General features: G+C 45.1%; 1 non-coding gene across 1 annotated transcript; it reads right to left on the reverse strand.

The window, feature by feature from the left end:
* Positions 1-11,270: 11,270 nt before the first annotated feature.
* Positions 11,271-11,343, reverse strand: Trnaa-cgc (transfer RNA alanine (anticodon CGC)). Its single transcript has one exon. It is a non-coding gene; the product is annotated as a tRNA-Ala (tRNA).
* Positions 11,344-25,762: the final 14,419 nt, after the last annotated feature.

The raw sequence follows: 25,762 nt of genomic DNA on the forward strand, positions 1-25,762 counted from the left end.
TCCACACTGGCCAGGCTCTACAATGTAGTCCTGTCCACTGGTTTCTACCCCGACCTGTGGAAAACCTCCCATTTCCTGATGTTCCTTAAACCTGGCAAACCGCCGTCCGCCGTCTCCTCCTACCGTCCCATCAGCCACACCTCGGTCTTCAGCAAGGTCCTGGAATCTGTCCTCACCCGACGCATCCACCAGCATCTCCACCAGCACCGCCTCCTTCCCGTTACCCAGTGTGGCTTTCAGCCGTCCTTCTCTTCCGACGACCTTCTCCTTCACCTCACTCATCTCCTTTCCAACCAGCTTAATTCCCGTCGCTCCGCAATGTTCCTCTCCCTGGACCTCGAACGAGCTTATGACCGCGTGTGGCATTCCGGTCTCTTCTTCAAGCTCCAAACCTTCGCCCTTCCCATTAACTACGTCCATCTGATCGGCTCCTTTCTCTCCCGCCGTCCTTCCTGCGTCACCATCCATAACACAGATTCATACACCTTTTTCCCCTCCGCTGGTGTGCCCCAAGGCTCCGTCCTCTCCCCCCCTGCTGTACCTTTTGTACACGGTGGACATGCCGCCGTCATCCCCTGTCCACCTTCTCCAGTTTGCCGATGACACCGCCTTCCTTGCCCTTGCCCCCACCCTGCAGCGCTCCCAACACCGTCTCCAATCCCATCTTGACTGGTTCACTGCTTGGTGCAACCAGTGGTTGCTCAAGGTCAATCCCTCCAAAACCCAGCGATCATTGTAGGCAAAACCACCCCTTCCTTCCGCCTGCTTCATTCTTATCTCACCATCTATGGCCGTCCTATCGCCCTCAGTCCCACCCTTAAGTACCTTGGCGTCACCATCGACTGTCGCCTCTCCTGGACTCCCCATCTCCGGACAATCCAAGCCAAGGCACACTCCTGACTCCATCTCCTCAAGCTCCTTTCCGGCCGTACGTGGGGTCTGGACCCCTCCAACATCCTCCACACCTATAAATCAATCATCCGCCCTTTCCTTTGTTACGCCCATCCGGCCTGGATCTCCGCCCCCCTATCTTTTATAAATCCCTCCAAATCCTTAAACGCCATGCTCTCCGCCTTGCCTATCACATCCGTCTCCTCTCCCCCACGAGGATGCTGTATGATCTCATCCCCTTCCCCCACCTCCTCCTTTTCCTTGAAAGGATACGGTCCTGTACACCTCCCGCAAACTCGATCCTCCTCATCTGCTTGTCTCACCCATCCTCTCCCACCCCTGCCCGCTGCCGCACCTGTATTCCCACGTCCCACACGGTCTCCATCTCTCCACCCTCCTTACCCTCTCCCAAGGTGGCTTCCGTCAGCTCCCCCTCCCTGATGATGTCCTCCTCCCTTCCATCTACCCCTCCTATCAACTTTGACTCTGCCCCACCCCCCACGTCCGGTGTCCTTTCCTTTTGGCACCCTCCCTCCCTTCTCTTCCCTTCCTTTCTCTTTCCTTTTTCCCCATCCCCTCCCTCCACCCCTCTTCCCCCGGGCTTCCCCTCCCCCTTCCTCCCTCCCCCTATTTCCCCTGTCCGTGGCATCTCTGCTCTCCCCTCTCGCTCTCCCACCCCCTTGCTCCTCCTCCTCTCTTGGCAGGTCCCGGACTCGCACACGCACAATGAACATTCGCGCGCCGGAGGTCATAGCCATCAGTGTCTCGTGTGTGTGCCTTCGTTTGTGTTTAGTGTTTGTTCGCCATCACGCCGCCACTGTTCACGTGTACCGTCACCATCATCCATGTTATGTGCGCCGTGTCAACTAGTGTCAGTGATGTTTTCTCGTCCAGCGTGAACGGCTCCATGTTTTTTTTTTAGTGTCTAAATTTTTTTGCCCTTCGTTTTGATTGTACGCCTTCGTCAGTACTTGTTCGGCTCACTTGAAGATGGCTGGCAGTTGTCCAGCCGAAATATGGTGCAATGAAGCTTGCGACGACCGGCTGAAAACCCGAAATCTTCTTGACCATTCATTTATGTTATTTGAAATAAATGTGTGGGATTGACCTTAATGATTTATGTGCAATCGAAGTATGGGACCCAGACCTTCATTAGTGCTTAACAGTGGCGTGTGGTTCGGGTTGTGAGCCCAGTGCTCGGACCACGGTTCAGTAATAACTGTTTAGCGTGACATTAGTACTAGGTATGGTGTGGATCCTCCTACAGCACAGAGCTCTAGACGATGGCATGAATAATTCCGAGTAACAGGTTGTGTGTGTATAGGCTAGTCGCCGGGTCCTCCCCGAGTGTCTCCCACAGACGTTCAACGCATCCCCCATGGTTTCACAAGGAGTCCGCAGAAATCCGTTCGCCATGCAGCTCGACAGCCCCACATGCCCCAGATGTCCGTCTGGTGCATGTTGCGTCGACGTTTACACATTAAACCAAACAATAATCAGCTACTGCAAGCTCTTCGTGAAGATGACAGACTACAACAAAAAAAATGGGTCAAATCGGTCTGAGCACTATGGTACTTAACATCTCAGGTCATCAGTCCCCTAGAATTTAGAAGTACTTAAACCTAACTAACCTAAAGACATCATACACATCGATGCCCGAGGCAGGATTCGAACCTGCGACCGTAGCGGTCGCGCCGTTCCAGACTGTAGCACATACAACCGCTCGGCGCCTCCGGCCGGCGACAGACAACAACACATTTTACCAAATAATTCATTCTTGCATTACCCGCCTCCAAGGTCACAGGAGCTGACTGTATGTGATTATTACTTGTGGGGGTTTATAGAAGACTATGTCACTCCGGTCACCAACAACGATGAATGAACTGAGACATTGCATGACAGCAGCTGTGGAAGCTGTAATTCAAGACATGCTCGCTGTAGTGTAGAAAGAATTTCAATAGCGCATTGAGGTATGCTGTGCATCTCAAGGGGGGCATATTGAACAAAGGTATGAAAAACAACTTGTCGAGTTTGCCGTTCATCAATTGTTCAATTTTGAGTGAAATCGTATGGGACTCTACTGCTAAGGTCATCAGTCCGTAAGCTTACACACTACTTAACCTAAATTATCCTAAGGACAAACACACACACCCATGTCCGATGGAGGACTCGAACCTCCGCCGGGACCAGTCGCACAGTCATGACTGCAGCGCCCGAGACCGCTCGGCTAATCCCGTGCGGCTCCCGTTCATCAATAAACAAAATTCACTGTATATATTTATTAGTTTCAGAAACATAGACGTGACGAATGGGATGACTCCTTTTGATTCGCCCGGTGTTTTTTGTTCCATGACGTTTCTCGCTGCATCAGTAATATACTGTCAAATTTGACGGGATTCTGACAAGGCGTTCTCTTTCCAACGCGTTTTGAATTTAAATTTTGGATTCCTTGTAATCTAAATAGAGTAAAACGTTGCTTGTCTGTTAATGTTACCTAGTACGTCATTCCTTTAGAGACGCCAATATACTAAAGGAACTGACGTAATCAACGGAAGTTACACCCAATAGTTTGGTGGTGGCATAGAGGAAGACTAGCACATTTGGGCGAAAAAGTAATGAGTTCCCATTTACCTCTGTGGCTGGGGAAAAATGAACTGCGTAGCGGAGCTGGTGTCAGGAATACTGAGGGGCGCCTTTGAAACAGCGTAACTATTTGTCACCACGGCCGCTTGCTGCCCGCCAACCCTCGGGCAGTTGCACACTCTTTGTCGCGAGGCGTAATGAACACGTGCAGGACACGTGGAAAGGGTGGAGGTAGAACGGGTCTGGATGAGGGGGGGTCTTTTTTTTTTTTACGTGACGCTGCGACATCATGTCTGGAGGGGGACGGGGAGGGGCCGCGTGATCAAACGGCGCCGCTGCGGCAGGACCCGCGCCTGGCCCGTGACCGGCGACGCGCGCGCTCTCTGTCGCTCAGTAAACGAACTCGGCGCAGCCGTTTGAGGGTGGATTGCGCGTCAAAGGGCCGGCTGCGGCTGTGTACACGGCCCGGCCAGGAGGCCTCGCTAATGTCATTATCCCGTGAGTCGGCCGCCGGCTGATGCGGGGTGTGCGCCCCGTCTGGCGAGGCCCGCAATGCAAACCGCGTTAGCAGTGGCCGCGGCGGACGCGACGGGAGGGGTCGGGACAGGGCGGCTGCAGCCGCTCCGTTCAGACGCGGGACTGCCCTACTCGTCGCTTACGTCGCGCTGCCACGCATTCCGCGGGCTGGCGGAGTGGAATAGACCAGTAACCTCCTATGTGGCGTCATACACGTCGATCGATCTCTTAGGGAACGGACCGACGTTTCGATACACAGTAACGCGACAGAGTGGGTGAAGGGAAGTGAAACAGCCCATTTCTGCTTCTAGTCGTGTCTTTCGATTCAATACCAATGTCCAATATGTTTAGTTAAGGGAGCATGTAAGAGAATCTATATGCCTACATATATCTTTTACTGTTTGAGAGATAATTCAATCAAATGTAGCACCTGTTGTCTTTATGTTATTGGCTAAATTACATCTCTTTCCAACTTTTCTGTAAAGTAAGTCCGATTTCTTTTTACGAAAGTATAAATAAATTAAAAAGTAGCGCATTTAGAACATTTTTGCACCACATGAACTTGTGTTATGGTATGTACACAGTCTGCCGAGAACGAATTGGTTGTTCCGTCACACTATACTATCTCAAGTTGTCAGGAATTCCTTTGAAACTACCTGGTAGATAAAAACTCTATTCGGATCGAGACTCGAACTCGGGACCTTTCCCTTTCGCAGACAAGTGCTACACGAGGTACTGACGGAAGTAAAGCTGTGAGGACGGGTCCTGAGTCGGGCTTGGTGAGCTCAGTTGGGGCCGGTGGCTCAGCGTGTTCGGTCAGAGGGTTAGCTGCCTTCCGTAATAAAAAAAACTAAGTGAAGGGATCAGCAATGAACTCCAGCGGGTGTCATGGGACGAAATGCAACGAGCAATGACGAACAAAATGAGATTTAAAAAAAAGGTTGGTAGAGCACTCGCCCGCGAAAGGCAAAGGTCTCGAGTTCGAGTCTCCGTCCGGCACATAGTTTTAATCTGCCGGGAAGTTTCATATGAGCGCACGCTCCAATGCAGAGTGAAAATCTCATTCTGGAAGAATTCTCTTATTGGTAACGACAGACTGATCTTCGTAACTACACTCCTGGATATGGAAAAAAGAACACATTGACACCGGTGTGTCAGACCCACCATACTTGCTCCGGACACTGCGAGAGGGCTGTACAAGCAATGATCACACGCACGGCACAGCGGACACACCAGGAACCGCGGTGTTGGCCGTCGAATGGCGCTAGTTGCGCAGCATTTGTGCACCGCCGCCGTCAGTGTCAGCCAGTTTGCCGTGGCATACGGAGCTCCATCGCAGTCTTTAACACTGGTAGCATGCCGCGACAGCGTGGACGTGAACCGTATGTGCAGTTCACGGACTTTGAGCGAGGGCGTATAGTGGGCACGCGGGAGGCCGGGTGGACGTACCGCCGAATTGCTCAACACGTGGGGCGTGAGGTCTCCACAGTACATCGATGTTGTCGCCAGAGGTCGGCGGAAGGTGCACGTGCCCGTCGACCTGGGACCGGAACGCAGCGACGCACGGATGCACGCCAAGACCGTAGGATCCTACGCAGTGCCGTAGGGGACCGCACCGCCACTTCCCAGCAAATTAGGGACACTGTTGCTCCTGGGGTATCGGCGAGGACCATTCGCAACCGTCTCCATGAAGCTGGGCTACGGTCCCGCACACCGTTAGGCCGTCTTCCGCTCACGCCCCAACATCGTGCAGCCCGCCTCCAGTGGTGTCGCGACAGGCGTGAATGGAGGGACGAGTGGAGACGTGTCGTCTTCAGCGATGAGAGTCGCTTCTGCCTTGGTGCCAATGATGGTCGTATGCGTGTTTGGCGCCGTGCAGGTGAGCGCCACAATCAGGACTGCATACGACCGAGGCACACAGGGCCAACACCCGGCATCATGGTGTGGGGAGCGATCTCCTACACTGGCCGTACACCACTGGTGATCGTCGAGGGGACACTGAATAGTGCACGGTACATCCAAACCGTCATCGAACCCATCGTTCTACCATTACTAGAACGGCAAGGGAACTTGCTGTTCCAACAGGACAATGCACGTCCGCATGTATCCCGTGCCACCCAACGTGCTCTAGAAGGTGTAAGTCAACTACCCTGGCCTGCAAGGTCTCCGGATCTGTCCCCCATTGAGCATGTTTGGGACTGGATGAAGCGTCGTCTCACGCGGTCTGCACGTCCAGCACGAACGCTGGTCCAACTGAGGCGCCAGGTGGAAATGGCATGGCAAGCCGTTCCACAGGACTACATCCAGTATCTCTATGATCGTCTCCATGGGAGAATAGCAGCCTGCATTGCTGCGAAAGGTGGATATACACTGTACTAGTGCCAACATTGTGCATGCTCTGTTGCCTGTGTCTATGTGCCTGTGGTTCTGTCAGTGTGATCATGTGATGTATCTGACCCCAGGAATGTGTCAATAAAGTTTCCCCTTCCTGGGACAATGAATTCACGGTGTTCTTATTTCATTTTCCAATAGTGTATTTGCTTCCCTGCCGAGAAGCTCTGGTGAAGAGGTGGACGCCACTGTGTATCTTTATTTATGTATTAACGCACATCCTCATCCCATTCCCGTTATGTTGCTCTCAATGTCAGAATGAATGTTTGTTTTGGGTGTGATTCCGTGAGTAGGACAGCTGTAATACAACGTAATGTTTTGTTTGTTTTGGTACCTACTTAACTCTCGTAGATACAATAAAAAGATGTACCATTAATGGTAAAGAGTACGAGGGTTGCTAGAAAATCGCCCTCTCCCCTTCAAGAAAGGGCAGAGTGTTTGTTAGGGGTCTTCCGCCATTTTTCGTGACTCGGATTCCTGACACCTGATAATTTGGACGGAATCGGTGACGGTCCCCGTCAAGCAGTTTGCTACTTTAACAAAAGGATGAGATATATCATACATTAGGTCTCTAATCTGTTCTTTTCCAGCGTCATCACGGTTAGGCTTCCGTTACGACCACAATTTTTATTGTTTTCTGAGTATACTGGATAGTTTGAATAAGCGATTGTAACGTGAGTGTGGAGAGCTTTGTAACCCAGTTCTAAGATGTTTACCTGTGGGGCCTTCAGCATCCACAATAGCGCTTCATTTGATTTTTCAGTTAAGGAGAGTTTAATTGTTTCATTTTATTATTTTCCAGAATTTGTAAGATTTTATTGGGAGCGTTGACTTCTCACTTTGTGGGCGTAAACGTGGAACTTAAAGTAGTTGTACCCTCTGTAGTTTCAGTCTAGGAATTGGACATATGAAAAGTGTGAAATATTTAAGGAATTTAGCGTATGAAGTTAGCTGAATTTTTTTAAACTGATTTATTGGGCTTTGCCTCCACACTGACACTGCCACAGTACAGTTTGGAGAAATGGCCACAAGCAACCAACATTAAATTCAGTTAGCTTTTGCGTGTGAAAGTATAATATAAAAATGTAGATAGATCACAGATAGCGAGAAATTGGGAGCCATTGATTTCCAAGATCCCGCATGGACTTGGCTGCAAAGTCCAATAGTTAACGATCGTGCTTGTGGAAATACGGAGCAGAGATTGCATGTATTTCGTGTGAAGATTTTATACTATCCGAGAACGATCAATGATGATAAGTAAATTTACTGGCAAAGAATAGTTTTCACGAAATGTTGGGGTTGGTTTGGCATTGCATACGATCTTTCTGGTAGAAATACAATGTAGGTTTCGCAAGTGTTCGTGTGACGGATTTTATAGGATGTATTTAATTTTTGTGTATTAACTGCTCATGTTTGTGTCCGCTTGTTTATCACCCAGTCCCACACTAGCAGATCATGTCCTAGGTTGGTATGTCGTTCCATGATCGGAGGGTGACCCTGAAGTCCTTTTTCAATACATTATGTTAAAATAGCCGTTGTTAATGATTTTGTGTGTGGCATCAGATTGAGAATGTCGTATGAGACCGGTAATAGCGAGAGCAACGTAACATTCTGCCCCATCCCTCGCATATCACTGAATAAGAGACCATTTCGGTTAGAAAGAGTACTCATGATGACCTTGTAACTTAATGTATGTTTATTTGTTCAGTATTGAGAGTAGGAGGGAAAGGTCAAATAAAAATGGTATTTAAATGATAATCTTAGGAACAGTAATTCCACCCCTTTACCGTTCCCAGTAAATGTAATCCTGAAATGAGCCCTTATAGTAAAATAATATGGAATAAAAAATTAATGAAAGCAAAGGTGCCATGTGGGAGTATATCGTATCTGTTAATGAGATTGTCTCGGTTAGTTGGGTTCTTCGGTTGCTTGTGTCACCCCTTCCGTTGGCAAATGGATTCACTGAATCATCATAATATGTAATAACCAATTAAACGGTCTGGGCTGTCCCTTTAATGATTACTTGTCAAGCCCTGAGCGAAGGAACGCAGCAGGTCGTCAGTAACAATGCAAGCTTAAATCACAAGAGTCATGTAACGCCCCTTGATAGGTTAGAGACAGAACAAAATCATTCCAAGTGTCCAGAAGTAAGAAAGACACTCAGGAACCACGATAATCTTGCGCTGTAAGAAATTTCACTTTTCTTTCTATCTGGGTCGGGTCAGCAGAAAATGAAAGTTGTGGGAAATGCAGAAAAAAGATTTTATTGGCATTTATGCCTGAAACAAGTGCCTTACCGTTGCCCATTACCATAATTTGATTTTTTGGTCTTCATTTAGTACTTTTCTTTTAATTTGCTCCTTCTGGCGTGTCCATTTGGCAATATCGTTAGGGATTGATGGCCTTGCAGTCTAGTCCTTTTCACTCCTCCAAATCAACCAACAAACCAGCCGAAGAGCAACCAACTGACATGTCAGAACTAGCAATTTGTACTTCACCAATTTTCTTCCATAGGTTTTCAGTGGAACAAGCTGCATCAAATCTTAGTCTCATAAGAGTCCTGATTCTTCCAGCGTTACCATCATTGAACACCAGACACATATCAAACGAGTAAATTTTAACAGTAGTAGAGGATGAAAATGTTCTCTTTCGGCGTCTCTTATAAATGAGGTTTTTGAAGCTTTCGTTCGGGTAATTATTTCACAATATCTGAATTTCTTCAACAAATCGTATTTAATAGCGTCTTAAATGGAACCACAGGCTTCTATACTTTACAGATAGCATCCTTATGGAAGGAAATAGCAAAATATTCTGAAACAAGAACAGAGTCCCATATAAATGAGGGCGTGGCTCTGGGAATTGGTTGAAGAAAGATGGCCTTTACATCAATTGCAGTATGAATTAAACTCTGAAAATTGGAGACTATACTGCTGACGTGGTTCAAAACTATCTAGTGTCAACTTAAAAACATCACCCATCTCTAAAATTGAGCTTTTGTACTATGCTTCTTAAATATCTGTGACGACTAAATATTCGTTTTGTACATTACGACATGTTTTAAATTTTTAATATTAACTTATCCACTTGCCGCATTTGACAGTAAACAAATGTAAACTTTAGAAATGTGTTCACCAGTCATTCAGTCAACTATTGTGAATTGAAGTATGGTATAACAACAAGAAGAAAGTAGAAATATTACCTGATGTATGGATAATTTAAGTTGGCACACTGGAATCGCAATTACGTCTGACTTCGTAACTGAGTGGTCAGCGTAGATTTCTGCCATCCAAAGTACCTGGTTTCGATTCCTGATAATGCTAGGGATTTTTCCTGAGTTGGAGGACTGGTAAAGAATACCTTCAGCCTCGTGATGTCACTTGAGAAGTTACTTGATCGAAGAGTATGGCTTCTTGGTATGGGAACTATCGAACACGGCCGGGAGACTAGAGTGGTGGCCAGATGCACCTCCATTCAACATCAGCAAGACGTCACAAGACGGGTATTGAGACAGCAGCCGGTAGACATCCTTTGGGCCTTCACAGCCTGGACGAGGAGCTCTATAATTTCCATTATGTTATTAGTTGAAAAAAAAGTACAAGTATAAAAAACAGCACAAGCTTTACTGACGCTTCGTATGTGTGCTTGTGTGTGTGTGTGTGTGTGTGTGTGTGTGTGTGTGTGTGTGTGTGTGTGTGTGTGTGTGAGCGCGTTTACATATGTTAAAAGTTCATTTACAATGACTCCATATCAAAGGCCTAAATACAATGAAGAACGGTTAAAGGGCCTATTCCTGCGATTAAAAGAGATGTAAAACAGCAGAAGAAGTAAAAGATAAGCACAGAGAAATGTGACTGACTGACCACTTCCAAAAAGCATGGGTGAGCCAGTCACCATGTTAACAAATGAAGTCCATCTCCCTAAATTTTTTGGAGACAAGTTGGACACATAATAAAATTATAAAGCTGCAACCACAATCGTTTCAGTGTCACTGACTGACCACTTCCAAAAAGCATGGGTGAGCCAGTCACCATGTTAACAAATGAAGTCCATCTCCCTAAATTTTTTGGAGACAAGTTGGACACATAATAAAATTATAAAACTGCAACCACAATCGTTTCAGTGTCACTCAAAATGGAGGGAAGATCTGATGACAATTCTGCCTCTGCCCTCTAATCCAAATATAAAATACAGTCTGCTAAATCGTGGCGCAGTTTTGTGTAAGCCACAAACACCACACATTGGAGGATTGCTTAGCCAGAGCAAGAAGCCATGAGTCAGAGGACTGTTCCCTATGCGAAGACGAGTATGTAAGCAGAAACCAATCCTGTCTTCCTGGCTAATAGCAGGTACTCCATGGCCGCATAATGGGATTTACTAGAAGCAGCTTATTATCAGTTACCTCCAGCCAGAAGTATCCCATCAACACATGGCGCAGTACCTCAACAGCGAGACGAGTACATGCAATGGGATTGCACATCGAACTTCCCGAGAATTAAGACACATCTTCTTGGCTGCTACATCCTCCCTTTCGTTCCCCGCAATACCCATGGACCCTGGCACCCAGCAGAAGGGCACCTCCTTCGCCTTCAGCTGGATACAAGCGTTGCAGAGAATGAAGGGCATATATGATGAAGTTAGCAGGCGTGGCACATCTCATCTGCACAAGTGCCTTCAAGATAGCGGATAGTTCGGTATCAAATACAGTGAGCTCTGGTGGTAGTGGTGGTGGTTAGTGTTTAACGTCCCGTCGACTACGAGGTCATTAGAGACGGAGCGCAAGCTCGGGCTAGGGAAGGATTGGGAAGGAAATCGGCCGTGCCCTTTCAAAGAAACCATCCCGATATTTGCCTGAAACGATTGAGGGACATCACGGAAAACCTAAATCAGGATGGCTGGAGACGGGATTGAACCGTCGTCCTCCCGAATGCGAGTCCAGTGTGCTAACCACTGCACCACCTCGCTCGGTGTGAGCTCTGGAGGCATCGAATCACTCTGGAGGCAGCTGAATCCTGAGAACACGATTTGAGAAATCTACAGAGCAACCTACGTAGTTCCCCTGTTTAGAACCGTCCGTGAAGACAGCTACATAGTTGTGGTGCCTGTTTAAAATTTTTAAAAGTTGTGCATTAGGGACAGAAGCAGCGGTGAAATCTCTCTGTATTGCCCTAAATCTAAAATTACCCTGGGCCTCTACAGTAACCAGAGCCTCAGTCGCTTAAAACGCCTGTACATGCCACTCACCAAGGGACTTCAGTACACATTTTACACGGAACCCAAATGGCCTTGTTGCCTGTGGACGATTTGCAAAGAGGCGTCCCATAGCCAGACGAGCAACATTATGGTATGCTAGGGAAGTGGGAGTAGCGAGGAGCTGACACGCCTGATGCACCACAAGAAAATGCCCCCGGATGGTAAGTGACGGTTCACCAGCCTCAGCACTGACTCTTGGAATGAGGCTGGTTCTGTAAATGCCCGTGGACAACCTGATCCCCTTATGGTGGAGGGCGTCAAATATTTTCAGGTACAAATGTCTTTTCCCAAAGACGAAAGACCCTTCAAAACGTTTAGAGCCTTCCGGACCATTCAGGTTCTTCAGGGTGGTACCCGTGAGAGCTTGGAGTCAAAAATGAGGTCCCAAAACTGAGTCTTTCAAAATGGAAGTGTTCCACATACGCAGTTGCGGTAGGTTAAAAAGAAAGACGACGAGAGTGAATAAAATGGACATACACGCATTTCTCAGCAGTAAAAGTAAAATCCCTCTTTGCAGCCTACTCTTCCATGCCCTTCAGTGTAATTAGCAACTGACGATTTGCTGTTTCAATACGTGAGGAAGATCAGAAAATTGAAAATTCGTCCACAAATAAGGAGCACTCAAAAGGACTCTATACAGGAGACGTGATACTGTTGCTGGCTGTGGTCAAAAGACTAACACGTAAAACAGTGCCCTGAGGAATATTATCTTCCTACTCCAAATTGTTCTGCAGCACGTCACCAACTCCGACACGAAAAATGCGTTTAGATAAAGAGGACCGCATAAACACGAGGAAATATCCATGAAATCCTACTGGTGAACGAGAACAAGGTGTGTCCAAGTAGTATCGCTCGTCTTTCTGACAAAATATTCTACCTACACAGTGCTGTTTACGCAGGAAATCCTGCTGAATGGCCGCCTCCAACAGGAACAGGTTGTCGAGAGTGAATCAAAATCTCCTGAAACCACACTGAGAGCGGCTAAAGAACTCCCTGCTGTCTAAGACCCGCACCAAACGACGGTTAGCTCTTCGTTCCAAGATCATTACTACACAGCTCGTTAAGGCGACGCTCCAGTACCTACAGGGACATGTTTGGTCCTTTCGTAATTTGGTAAGACGGATCAAAATTCTTTCCCTCCACGAGTTGGGAAGGTTGCCTATCTGCCATATCGAATTAAAACATCGATGTACTTGGACAATGGACACTCGTTTCAAGCTCTGCAGCATGCGCTATCGGATTAGTCGTGATCGGGCGCAGTATCACGAGCTGAAGTCAGTGCTGATTCCAGCTCCCAAATGGAGAGTGGACAGTTATAAGACTCCGAATTGTTAGACCTGAAGTCCAACTCACCCTTTTCCACGGCGGCACGGTAATGGAGGAACGTTAGATCCTTGCTACAATTCGCAGAAGTCAATGCAAAATGCTGTACCACTGCCTGTGCAATGTCTCCAGGTTTTTGGAGACATTCTTTATTCAGGAACGGTGCTATAGGTAATGGACTGCCTGTACGAGAAATGCTCCTGATGGCTTTCCATACGGTAGAACAGTAAGTGAAACGGTTGAAAGAGTCCAGGATCACTTGCCATGACCTTTCCTTGCTCTCCATGGTGATGTGTCAAGCCTTTGGTGTCGCTAATTGCGTCAAGTTTGTGGTACGATTTTAACAACGTCATGTTGACCTGAATGGTCACTGTGATACCTTCCCTGAGTAGGTCTTGAGGAGAGAAAGTGGAATACCGAATAGAGAAATGTAGATTGATATCTAGTCTGCATCCGTAGCTGAGTGATGCAGTCAGCTGATAGCCGTGACACGAGGCGGAACATCTCGGTGCTCCGAACGATGCTCCGCTGGCGTATTGCTGTTTACAGCTTAGGGCGCAGTCCTACGTCATTATATTCATCTACGTTCTGATCTGCAATGGCATTGTCTTGTCGTCATGTGAGAGTAAAGATCGCCTTTGAAGCGGAAGATGCACGACGTCGAGCGCACGGAGCAGAACACCTCACGATGTTGCAAGAATTTACTTCTCAGTCACGAGCAGCGTCATGTTAATCAAGCAGCAGACTGAAGCACTTGTGCGGAATTTCACTCAGGAACTGAAATTTAACACGCTGGTGGGCACGTCTGAGCTTTTTCGTTTCATCACGCCGAATTCGGCCTTTGCGCCCTATGTGCTTTCGGCCTTCCTTTAGAAGAACAACATGACGTTGTCTTATATGCCTTTCGATCTTTTGGAAAAGTCATCAGTGACATCGCAGAAATGTGGCAGACCTTCGAGACCTACCACATCTTAAATGGTGTGGTCAGTTGAACCTAGAACTGACGAAGCACTTGCGAATTTATTTTATGATTGGAGGCGTGCAGGTGATCTTAATGTACGACAGTCAGCCGCTAACTTGTGTTGGCTATGGCCAGGAGGGCCACGTCCGGTCGGATTGCTTCCGTACAAGCCTAATTCGGACGCCTGTAGGAGACGTCGCACCACCCGTGATAGCTACAGTGCTCCCTGTCATTTACTCCCTTGTTGCGAAGATGTGGGATGCACCGAGCCAGAAAACTGATTCGGATCTGCCAGCGTTGCAGGACACAGGACACTAACGGGGTGGTAAGTCATCAGATTCCATGAACTCCGGGGGGGGGGGGGGGGGGGAACTACGCCCTCAGACACTAGTCAGAACACAAGAAACGATGTTACAGTGCCGATGGAAATCGATTAAGACCTCTGATTTCCATACGGTGGGGCGGCATCAGACGACGGCCGTTCCCACGCCTATACGAAACAAAACGTTTGGGAACAGAGGCAACCAAGAAACTTAGTCGTGCGCCATCTGACGATTAACTGCTCAGGATGGTCGCACGGCATGATGAACACACGTCGGACGACGCATCGATCACGGAAGGCCTGCTGTTGAGCACGCCTCCTTCCCCTCTTAGCGGTATGTCCTCAGCGGCCAGTAACTTCCTCCCCAACAACGCCTGCGCCCTCTATTATCGAGTCGCCTCTGGATGGTGCCGAACTGCAGTGGCAACCCGATCATTCTACACCTGGACACCTCACTAGTGCCGCTTCTGTTTCTTCTGCGGATGGCCGGCCGCTGTGGCCGAGCGTTTCTAGGCTCTTCAGTCCGGAATCGCGCTGCTACTACGGTCGTAGGTTCGAGTCCTCCATCGGGCATGGATGTGTGTGATGTCCTTAGGTTAGTTAGGGTTAATTAGTTCTAAGTCAAGGGGACTGATGACCTCAGATGTTAAGTCCAATAGTGCTCAGAGCGATTTGAACCATTTTTTCAGAGACCGAGCCCGAAAACAATTGTACACGTCTACGGAGGACAGAAGCGTTATTACGTGAATCCTACAACACGAGGGGATACCATAACAGTGCACGAGGATTGTTTGGGCACGGATACATGGAATCACGTGCTGCAGCCATTTTTTGAACGAATAACGTAGAGGAGGAATACCATGCCCGGGAGCGTTCCACCGGTTGTGCCCTCAGCTATCTCACCACATTGAGAGCCACGGTTTCCACCATCTTCTGCAGTCCATCTCGGCTGGATGTCACTGGTATAACTCATTTCTAGACTGCAAAAGTCCCTTAACAGTCGTATCATTTAGCTACCGTTAAAGCCAACTTTATCAGTATGCCGCATTAACTGGTGATACTACACGACACACTATACTCGGACCACATAGATCTGGCCCTCCTACATGAAGTAAATTTTGACGGTTTTCTTAACCGATTTCGGTATATCCGTATCGTTTCCCAGGTGTCGGCTTCCGGCAGCCGTATGGCGATATTAATCCGTGAAGAAATTATTTACTATCAAAAACTACTAGAGTAGTGGTTTACTACCAGAAGGAGGTTCTTACTTGTTGGTCTGCAGATGACCACAGTAATGGTCGAAACCGATCACCGTAATGAGTAAATTGTGATCAAGACTGTTTTTGATAATAAATATTTGTAACACATTGATCACTGATCACTCCCACAACGTATTCAAAAGTAATTAACCCGTGAAGAGCTACCTGTCGAAGACATCTACATTTTACGGACTCGATGGGTGTGGCTGCCACACGCTTCAGCACACGAATTATTAACTCCTTTTTTGCGGGGTCGATCTTACCTCTTTTCGTGTGGTGGCAAGATGCATTGTCGTTGGGTGATGACTTTGATTCTACCGTCCACCACAAGGATTAGCTGCCGCATCATACATCTTGCTTAGAGCCTGCCATGATTATCGACATGCTGACCGACCCGGTTTCATGCACTACACCACATGTTCATCACGTCACCTTGATTGCTTTTGTATTATCACGCATTGCACTGCAAGTTCTTCCAGTCAAATGGTTCAAATAGCTCTAAGCACTACGGTACTTAACATCGAAGGCCGTCAGTCCCCTAGTCTTAAAACTACTTAAACCTAAGTAACATAAGAAAATCACATACAACCATGCCCGAGGCAGGATTCGAACCAGCGATCGTAGCAGCAGCGTGGGTCTGGACTGAAGTGCCTAGAACCGCTCGGCCACAACGGCCGGCTCTTCCTGTCGCTTTCTGCAACCACGCTGCGTCGGTCTGCACCGTCATCCCTGATCGCAAGAAGGGGTGTCTGGAAGATGAATGTGGCCAACGTCACCTGTCATGTAGATGCTCCAACATGGTCATCAGGGCGTTTAAATTTCAGTTCCTGGCTGAAGCGTCGAACAACATCAGGCACAGATTTATTCAGCACGCAATTTGATGTACACGACGCTGCTCGTGATGGAAAAGAGAATTCCTACAACAGTGTGAGGTGCAAGCTGAAGTTTGTCACGTATAAAATGTTCTGCCCCGTGCTCTTGAACCCTGTTCTACGGACCATCATAGTTATTCTCTATTATCCTACTCTCGAACAGCGTGTGGAAAGAACGAACACTTATATATATCCGTTGGAGCTCTGATTTCCCTTATTTTAATCTGATGATCCTTTCTCCATATGTAAGGCTGCGTCAACAAAATATTTTAGCATACGGTACTGAAATTTCGTTAGAAGATCACGCATTCGGTGGTTATTATTTCGTCAGATGATTCTGCATTCATAGGAGAAAGTTGATGATTGAAATTTCGATAGAAGATCCCGTCGCAGCGAGAGAAACCTTTTTTTAATGACGTCCACCCTAACCTGTATCATTTGCGTGACACTGTCTCCCCTACTTCTCGATAGTGCAAACTGTGCAGCCTTTCTCTGATATTTCTCGATGTACTCTGGTAACCCTATCTGTTAACGATGCCCCACCGCTCAGCAGTGCTCCAAAAGAGAACGGACGAACGTACTGTCTGCCATCTTTTAGTACATCTGTTGCATCTACTAAGAATTCCGCTAATAAAACCCGGTCTTTGGTTTACCTTCCCCACGAAATTTCCCATGTGTTCTTTCCAAATGAAATTGTTTGGAATTGTAATTCCTAGGTAATTAGTTGAATTAATGACTTTAGATTTGATTAATTTATCGTGTAACCAAAGTTTAACGGATTCATTTTAGCACTCATATTGATGATCTTACACTTTTCATTATTTACAGTAAATTGCCAATTTTCACACCTAATAGGTATTTTATCTAGACGTTTTGCAATTACTTTGATCTTCCGCTGAATTTACTAGATTATAAACAAAAACATCATCTGCAAACAGCTTAAGATAGATGCTCAGATTGTTTCTTAAATCATTTATATAGATGGTTCCCTAGGAGCGGGAGGACCGACCGTAGTAAAGATTGAAAATCATTCGCATCATGACTTAAACATTTCTCTGCCTATGTACCTTTACAAATTAGGTCAATAGGACATTGACCTATTATGACAAAAGTACATAATTCGATAAAACCATTTAAGAACAATTACTGATCATCGATCAGCAATGTTAAATGTTTCAGTGAGATTAATGACGAGAGGCTAATTCGAATACTTGCTTGAAAAAGTCATTCATGTGAACATGAAGTACGAAAACTTAAATTTACGCTAAATATTTTTCTTGTTTCAAACTATACGATTTTTGTCTGCCACTGGTTACTATTGTTGAAGTATTTACTGCCAATTTCAATAAGAGAAAGAAGATAATATTTCAGCAATTGAATTTACATACCCATTTCTACAACGATTCAAATAAACAGTTTTTAAAACAAACAGGCCACAGATGTCTGTTTGACTAAAATACAACAAAAGATTCAGGTTTACCGAAAATGGAGTGCATGAAAGGGAACAAAGAACAATTAAAGGTCCCTGATATAGAACCTCAGTACGTTGAGCAATGTGGTCCTACGAATGGACCCAAAATTCCTTAGGGTAGGCTAGATACGTTGCTCACCACACTCATTTTCCAAGTAACTTGTGGGAACACGCTCCACAGCGATAGCCTTAAGAAAAGAGAAGTAACTTTTAAATCAAGTAAAAACTTAAGTCATCAGTTTACACACGGGCAGTGTAGACAAAAATTTATGACTGGCCAAGGCACACTCCCCAACTTGTATCTGACATTGTAGAAGTACAACGGGCAAGAGACATTATGCTTCGCATCACGCCATAAGACGTAAACAGTAAATACTTTAGCATCACGAAAGACGGAAAACATCAGTAAATGATACACATAAACTCTTGACTGGTGAACGTCGCCCATATAAACACAAACTTGGCTTGGAAGTTCAACCCACCAAAATACATGCAAAAGTTACGCCACTCTAAGCGCATAAGCGAGATATATACACTCCTGGAAATGGAAAAAAGAACACATTGACACCAGTGTGTCAGACCCACCATACTTACTCCGGACACTGCGAGAGGGCTGTACAAGCAATGATCACACGCACGGCACAGCGGACACACCAGGAACCGCGGTGTTGGCCGTCGAATGGCGCTAGCTGCGCAGCATTTGTGCACCGCCTCCGTCAGTGTCAGCCAGTTTGCCGTGGCATACGGAGCTCCATCGCAGTCTTTAACACTGGTAGCATGCCGCGACAGCGTGGACGTGACCCGTATGTGCAGTTGACGGACTTTGAGCGAGGGCGTATAGTGGGCATGCGGGAGGCCGGGTGGACGTACCGCCGAATTTCTCAACACGTGGGGCGTGAGGTCTCCACAGTACATCCATGTTGTCGCCAGTGGTCGGCGGAAGGTGCACGTGCCCGTCGACCTGGGACCGGACCGCAGCGACGCACGGATGCACGCCAAGACCGTAGGATCCTACGCAGTGCCGTAGGGGACCGCACCGCCACTTCCCAGCAAATTAGGGACACTGTTGCTACTGGCCGTATATCAAATGTCCGCGTTGTGGCTAGAGCCTCGTATCTGCCCAGCCCGCACGCTACCGCTACTGCTGCAGCTGACAGTTTCGTGGAACGTTATTGACTTTCTCGTGGAATTGTCGTGTAGCGCAAGTTACGTATCTGTTGCTACGGGACGTAACTGATCAGCAGAAGGTGTCAAAAGCCCCGAAGAGGGAACGTTACATATCTACGAACGCACAACAGATGGAGCGGAATCGTTTGTTTATAGTCAAGCGCACGTACAAGGTTCAACGTCTTCGATATCGTTTAAATAGTCCTCACATGACTGAAATGACTAAATACGACGAATGGAGAATATGGTAATGTTTTAATCAAGAAATGAGAAAATAGAAATGATCAAATATTGACTGAACGACAAAAATCACCTGAGCTCAACCCAAAAATTTGCACAACGCACTATCTCTGCAATGAAAAACAGATTTCGCACTAGATATCCTGTATGATGTATACCGTATCAGTGAAATCGGTTGTGGGAAGGTGGAGAGTTCATGTCTGAGAAAGATAAGTCGAACACGGTACAAAGTATGTGATGGAGACATTAAGCCAGCGTTGCCAACATAGTCGATGTGTTCACGATGTAGACTTCAAATTATGGGCGAATGCAAAAGCAAGGAACTTAAATTTCCCAACCTTTAACCAATGCGTACATCCATGACAGCCTACAGAGATGAAAATATCTCCAACTTCGGCGAAAGTGGATTCCACAACGGGATTTATGTGGCCGCACTCTTAACTAGAGGTTCTACAGATATTGTAGGTGTTATATAGTTCTTTCAAGGGACAACCCATATGTATACAATTATTCTTCATCATTCACAGACAGGCAAAATTGCTCCAAAGCTGTTGGCAGTCCTTCAAGAGCCTTGTTCTTTGAGAGCTCATACACGTTAGTCCACGTTCGTAGCATCAGATTCGATCGACCACTCTCACTCTTCCGGCAAAACGACCAAGGAACTGTTCAGGATATTTCTACAAGAAATGGTAGCACAACAAATCAGTGAAGAAGAACTTCTGCTGTTACTGGGTTCTTCCGGGATCCCAAATGCCCCACAATTTCCTTGGCGATCGGCATGTTCAAAACGACCTACCCGAAGACAGAATTACAGCTCACGTAATTCAGGAAACATATCCTCCATTCGTCAACCGCTTTATCACCATATTTTTCAGAATGTACAAGCCAATGATTCGTACAAAATCTCCGATGTGGCTCTAGGCTAATCTACAACAGCGGAATACATTAAGAAATAACTGTCCCAAAAAGTCACTCGCTGAAATACAATTTTTCGGTGGGTCACATCTCGAGTTCTGTTGTTCACTAAGATATAGTGCCAAGTGTTTGGGATAGCCCTTCGTCTGGCGAGAATTTATATATTTGTCAGAAGAACGGGCATAATGTAGCAAACATATTGTATAGTATCAAAGTTTAAACAACCTCCAGCGCAGAGAAATTAAACAGACCGGTGGTTTCTCTTATATTCGGTGAGATCAGGGCTGGACGTCAGAAAGCGGTTTTTCGCCGTTTCCGCACCGTGCGCCACTATTATCTAAATAACTGACAACGAAAGTGGCTCAAATTTTAACTGCTCATCCTTTATATGTTTAACTAGAAACTCCACTTTGCCGTATTCGAAAATTTGTATCCGTTATCAAGCCACACCTGAAAATTAATAATTTCTGGTTAACAAATGCTCGAGTTTGGGAATCGCCAATTCTGTCATTTTCAATCATGAAGAATATTCAAATTTTTGCCATATATTCTTAAGATAACTATCTCGGACATTTAGAAATTAGTTTTTTGTTTTTATCTGTTACCGAGATCCAGAGTCTCAAAGGTAAAAATACATACGCACGTAGAACGTGCAGTGATCTATGATCTGAGGCCTAAATCTAGTTTTAACAGAGGTAATGAACACATGGAATTGCATCTAGTGTCAGTCTTAACTGTACAAAGTACTGTCACTTCCCACCCATTCAAATAAGCCCAAACAGGTGCTCTATTAACAAAAGAGGGCGAAAAGTGTCTTAACATGCCTGAAAAGAAATAAAAATGACTGCCAAATTTACGTAAAACGGAAGGACTGTAAATGCAGTAAAATATTTGTTATACAGTTTTTAGGCTTTTATGAAACAAATCATAACCTGGGCGTCTCTGATACATTGCGACCGGTAAGCAAAGCGTTGAGAAAAAAAAAATGTAAAGCTAGTGATTTTATGTCGAACTTACATTACGCGTACTTATTGGTTTTCAACATGTTTCACAGTTTATAAAAATGTCGAAGTATCGGTATAGAAATAAATAATCAGAATTTTACTAAGGTTCAGAAGCTGTTTTATACATCATCTCACCATACTGTAGCACGGGAGGTAAGGGAACCAGCGGAAAAATGATCATGTCAGAGCGCAAAGGAAGGCAAAAATGTTGCTCTTTAAAAGACTGTTACAGAAAAGTGGGAAACAGCCGCTTCAATCATTATTCAGCCTTCCTTACCAAAAGTCTTGGCATGCGATCGTATTCTCGATTTTTTCCTGCTGATAAAGCGTAATAGAAGGTAGTGACGGAGGAAGAGAGAGGAGGCAGTGCAGTGGGAGGGAAAGAGAGAGGAGCCACTAATGCTGAAAGAGAAAAAGCGGCAGTGAAAGGGAACTGGTGTTGGATGAAGACAATAGTGGTGAGACCCAAACGGAGAGGAAATACTAAATATCAGTGGCAGTAAAAGACAAAGAGAGATGGACGGAGAAAGAAGCAGTGGGAGCAAAGGAGAGAGGATACAGTGAACATGAAAAACACAGATGAATCGAAACCATACATAGGCTTGATGGGGTGGTAGATGTCTGCATCGTCTCACTCAAGCGAACTTTAACACGCAGGTATGGAGGAGGTAGTATTTAGGAGTGATATTTGAACGCATCGGTATAGAGGAATAGTTGGACCCTCCAGAATTTTGAGATGCCTAGGTATGGTGGAGAAAGTGGCAGTGGGAGAAAAGACAATAGAGGACAGAGTAAATAAGGGAGGAGGCAATGGCAGAAGCATACAAGATAAAACAACAGGAGGAAAAGGAGACAGTAGGAGAGAGATACAGTGGTGTAGATAGCAGCATTGAATGAGATATGCTGTGTATAAATACTTAACCACTGTGGGCGACTGGGTGAAAAGATATAGAATGTTATGTGTTAAGAGACCGCGAATATGTAGGCATTTAAAAGATTTTGACGTAGAGTGCGTAATGAGGACTGAAGCAACTAGTTCCCCACTTTTCTGTTAGAGTATTTTAAAGAACATATTCGCCTTCTAATGTGCCTGTAGAGAAAGCCGTGGTTGCTTAGAAAGTGATAGCAAATTAATGAAAACAATAAACGCAGGTCGATGGAAGAAAAGTAGAACAATAGCCTCAGTTCCGAATTAAGAAATGATATTTTAATCTACGTTTCCTACATTTATTATTACGGTGTTTCCCTTTTAGTGTGGTCAGTATCTAATGCAGTATTAACAAAGTCTTAAAGCTAGGTTTGGAAATGGTCATCTTCTTACAGTCTCATGGGTAATGGGTCACAGGCTCTGTCCTTTTTACGCTGATGTTTCGAAGTACCCATTTTTATTGCATACTATCGACATGAACCGGCGCTCCTTGTCCTTGAAGATCGCAATGCTTTTGTGGAAGCTGAATTTGAGAGCTTTTGTTCATCTCGGGGAAAAGGAGTTTTCTGTTACACGTCACGTCGGTCGGAAAACTTAGCAAAACGCTTTCCAGTAAGAAAAAAAAAATGTGTGCTATCTAAATCTTAGATTGTTGTCAACCTCACGGCATCGAAAAGACGTTGTCGGAAGCCTGTCAGTTACCATATTTATGGAACAGAGTGATGCTGTTAGGTACTGTATAAATCCCTGTGTGATGATACCAGTTTCAGATCAGTTAAACACTAAAATATTCATAAAAACTGCCTCACGTAGTACGTCACGTATATTATGATGTACGAATACGTGTCGTGACGTTGTACGACGGTTGTATCATGAATAATGCCAGTGGCTCCAAACCGTAGGCACTCTAAATAGCAGCCATTACAGCATGATAGTTGGCGAGTCTACAACAAAATCTTTCTAACACTACTCTCCTTAAACTTCTCTTTATGGCCAAAATTCATCGTTTGGCTAGTGGACTAGTCCAACGACATCATACAACAACGTTTAGGGCATACGTTTCATAATATTGATGGATTTAAATTAAAGCAGTTATTTGGATACCTTCAGGAGCTCAGAGGAAAAGACTTCTTTTCCTTCCATTCTAACATATAGATTACATTACTGGCTTTCTCGAGACGCTTATCAAGTTATTTCGCAGTGAATACGCCTAATTAACCCCAGATACTATTTGGAAGCTGTATATGTGATGGATTCATTATTACCATTACTAAGTAAACAAAAATAACGCCTAAATAACATAAGAATGAATTTCACCACTAATTGAGAAGTCAGTGCTGGATGAAGGAATCTTCTACATTTTTCTCCTGAGCTATATCCAGCTATGTACATCGACAACGCTCTTTCGCATCTTTTAATGTCATCCACCCAACTTCCATTTGGTCGTCGGATCTTATGTCTTGGAATCTAGAAACGAAATTCCTTCGACCTTTTGCTACCGATTCGCCTTGGTAGATGCAGTATCCACCTTCATTTCATAATTCTTATAGTCGTCATCATATACCCATCTGCAGTTCATTCCCGGATTATTTCGTTTCTTTTTCTACCTCCCTAATAACTCCCAACGTACATATCTTCACTGATATTTGACTAACCCATCGGTTTTGAATGGGCTGCCCATAATAGTCTGCATCTCAAGACCGAATGCGAATAATAGCGAAAAAACTGATAATATGATTTGAGACTATCCGATTACTTTGTTTGGACACAATATTTATTTTTCCAAATGTATTCCAGATTATTTCCACTCTAATGATTGAGTTTGTTCTTCACATAAAACCACATAAAATAATTTCAAAGCTAACACACATATAATGTGATGCTGATAACACACTAGTATATTCCCCATTTATACCGGGATGACAAGCGTTTTGTGCGTTTTGTCTGTAGTCCTTGGAAGGCTTTTTAAATTGTCACATGGGTGCAAGAATCCTGTGTCCATTACACTGAAAAGCGATGGCAGAGTTACAGCTAACCTTAGTTACTGAATTCAACACAGATGAGACTTCACGTGTTTGAACAGTGTATTGTCGTTGAATAAAACCTGGATTATTCTGGAATCTGTTAAAATCTAACTCAGGAGAATCGCGAGGAATTCCGAGTCACACTCTGTTTGAATTCAGGCTTCCTTTCTAGTGCTAAAAAGGCTTTCACATCTGACACAGTGCTATAACAGAGTCAAAGAAGAAGATCGAAGTAGTAATCACGTTTAAAAAGTAATGTCTAAATTACGAAAATTACAAACTTACAACTAAATGTTATGTAGTCATTTACAATGGCTTCTAGTCATGAAACAGATGCATTCATGCACTCATGGTTACACATAAGGTAGGCGGCGAAAGCCATTACATTTATAATACACTACCGGTAATCAAGACTGGAAACATGAACAAGTGTAAAATGTAGTGTACGTATAGAAGCGGGTCGGAAATAATTTATTACCTACTGTGTATGAAATTGCGTGATTCAGAAAGGTGGTAACAATTCGCGTATTTTGTCTATAGTAATGACATGTTGCGCTTCGGCCTCTCACATGCAGTATAAGAGTCTTTGGAGGAAATTATCTATCACTTTCTGTACCTTCTGGTGGAAGCTTGAATTAATGAACGCTTACGAACACTGCACGAAACATTAAATTATACAGCACGGTTTGCGAAGCGTATTACCGTTATGCAAATGAGCGTTATCTGCGGTGCTGGTATGGGGAATTAATGTGGCAGCATTAACGAAATATATTAGCTCGTAATGTGCTTAATATGCAGCTCCCATATCCACAGCATTCCGCATAACGGCACTTAGGCTAGCATTCTCATAGCACATTGTATGTGATGTAGTACTTCATGCCACCTGTCGTACTGATAGCTGAAATTCCTGTCGTATCGATTCTGATATTGCCTAAGGTTGCAGATTTCCTTCCCATTAAATAATCACTTTAGCATGGCAGTGATACTTGTGTCGTACAGTGATACATTTATTTTCCGACCTCAACAGTAATGTACATAGTCCACATCTGTAATACACCAGCTATGTTTTCTGCATAGATGTGTGAGTGTGCGAGTAAGCATAACATGGACAAATTATGAGACCGAAGCAAAGGAATCAGTAAATATTACACATTTCTCGCACATTACAATACAAACAGTTTTCCTGGTTGTGGCAACTTCAGATCTTAAAGGGAACTTGCAACCCTTATAGCATAAAGATCCCGAATTAAAACAGAAACAAATAGGTTAATTTAAATTTAGTTTCTTATGTTCAGGTAACATTTCAACAATCAGTGTGCAGCCCCACAATGAATGCTGTCCTCGGAAACGGAATAGGATAGTAACTCTTCGTAAGCACACCGGGCGCTCTGAGTGGTGTCATGCAACCGTGTGATGCTATAATTGGTGTGCTGCGTGAACCACGACATTCAAGTACCTATCGCAACACGAAAATTAGAGTGTCAGTGGCGAGTTCATGGAAGGTCTAGTAGCCCTGTACGGGGAACACAGGGAGCAGAGAGAGCTCAAGGATCGACAATGTTTCCAAAAGATATGACGAGCTAGCAATAAATAAAATAGCTTCAGGCCTCTAGAAAGGTTTTATAACTTACTTATCCGGTGGTCG

The sequence above is a fragment of the Schistocerca cancellata genome, chromosome 8 (genome assembly GCF_023864275.1).
Source record: "Schistocerca cancellata isolate TAMUIC-IGC-003103 chromosome 8, iqSchCanc2.1, whole genome shotgun sequence".
NCBI classification, from domain to species: Eukaryota; Metazoa; Arthropoda; class Insecta; order Orthoptera; family Acrididae; genus Schistocerca; species Schistocerca cancellata.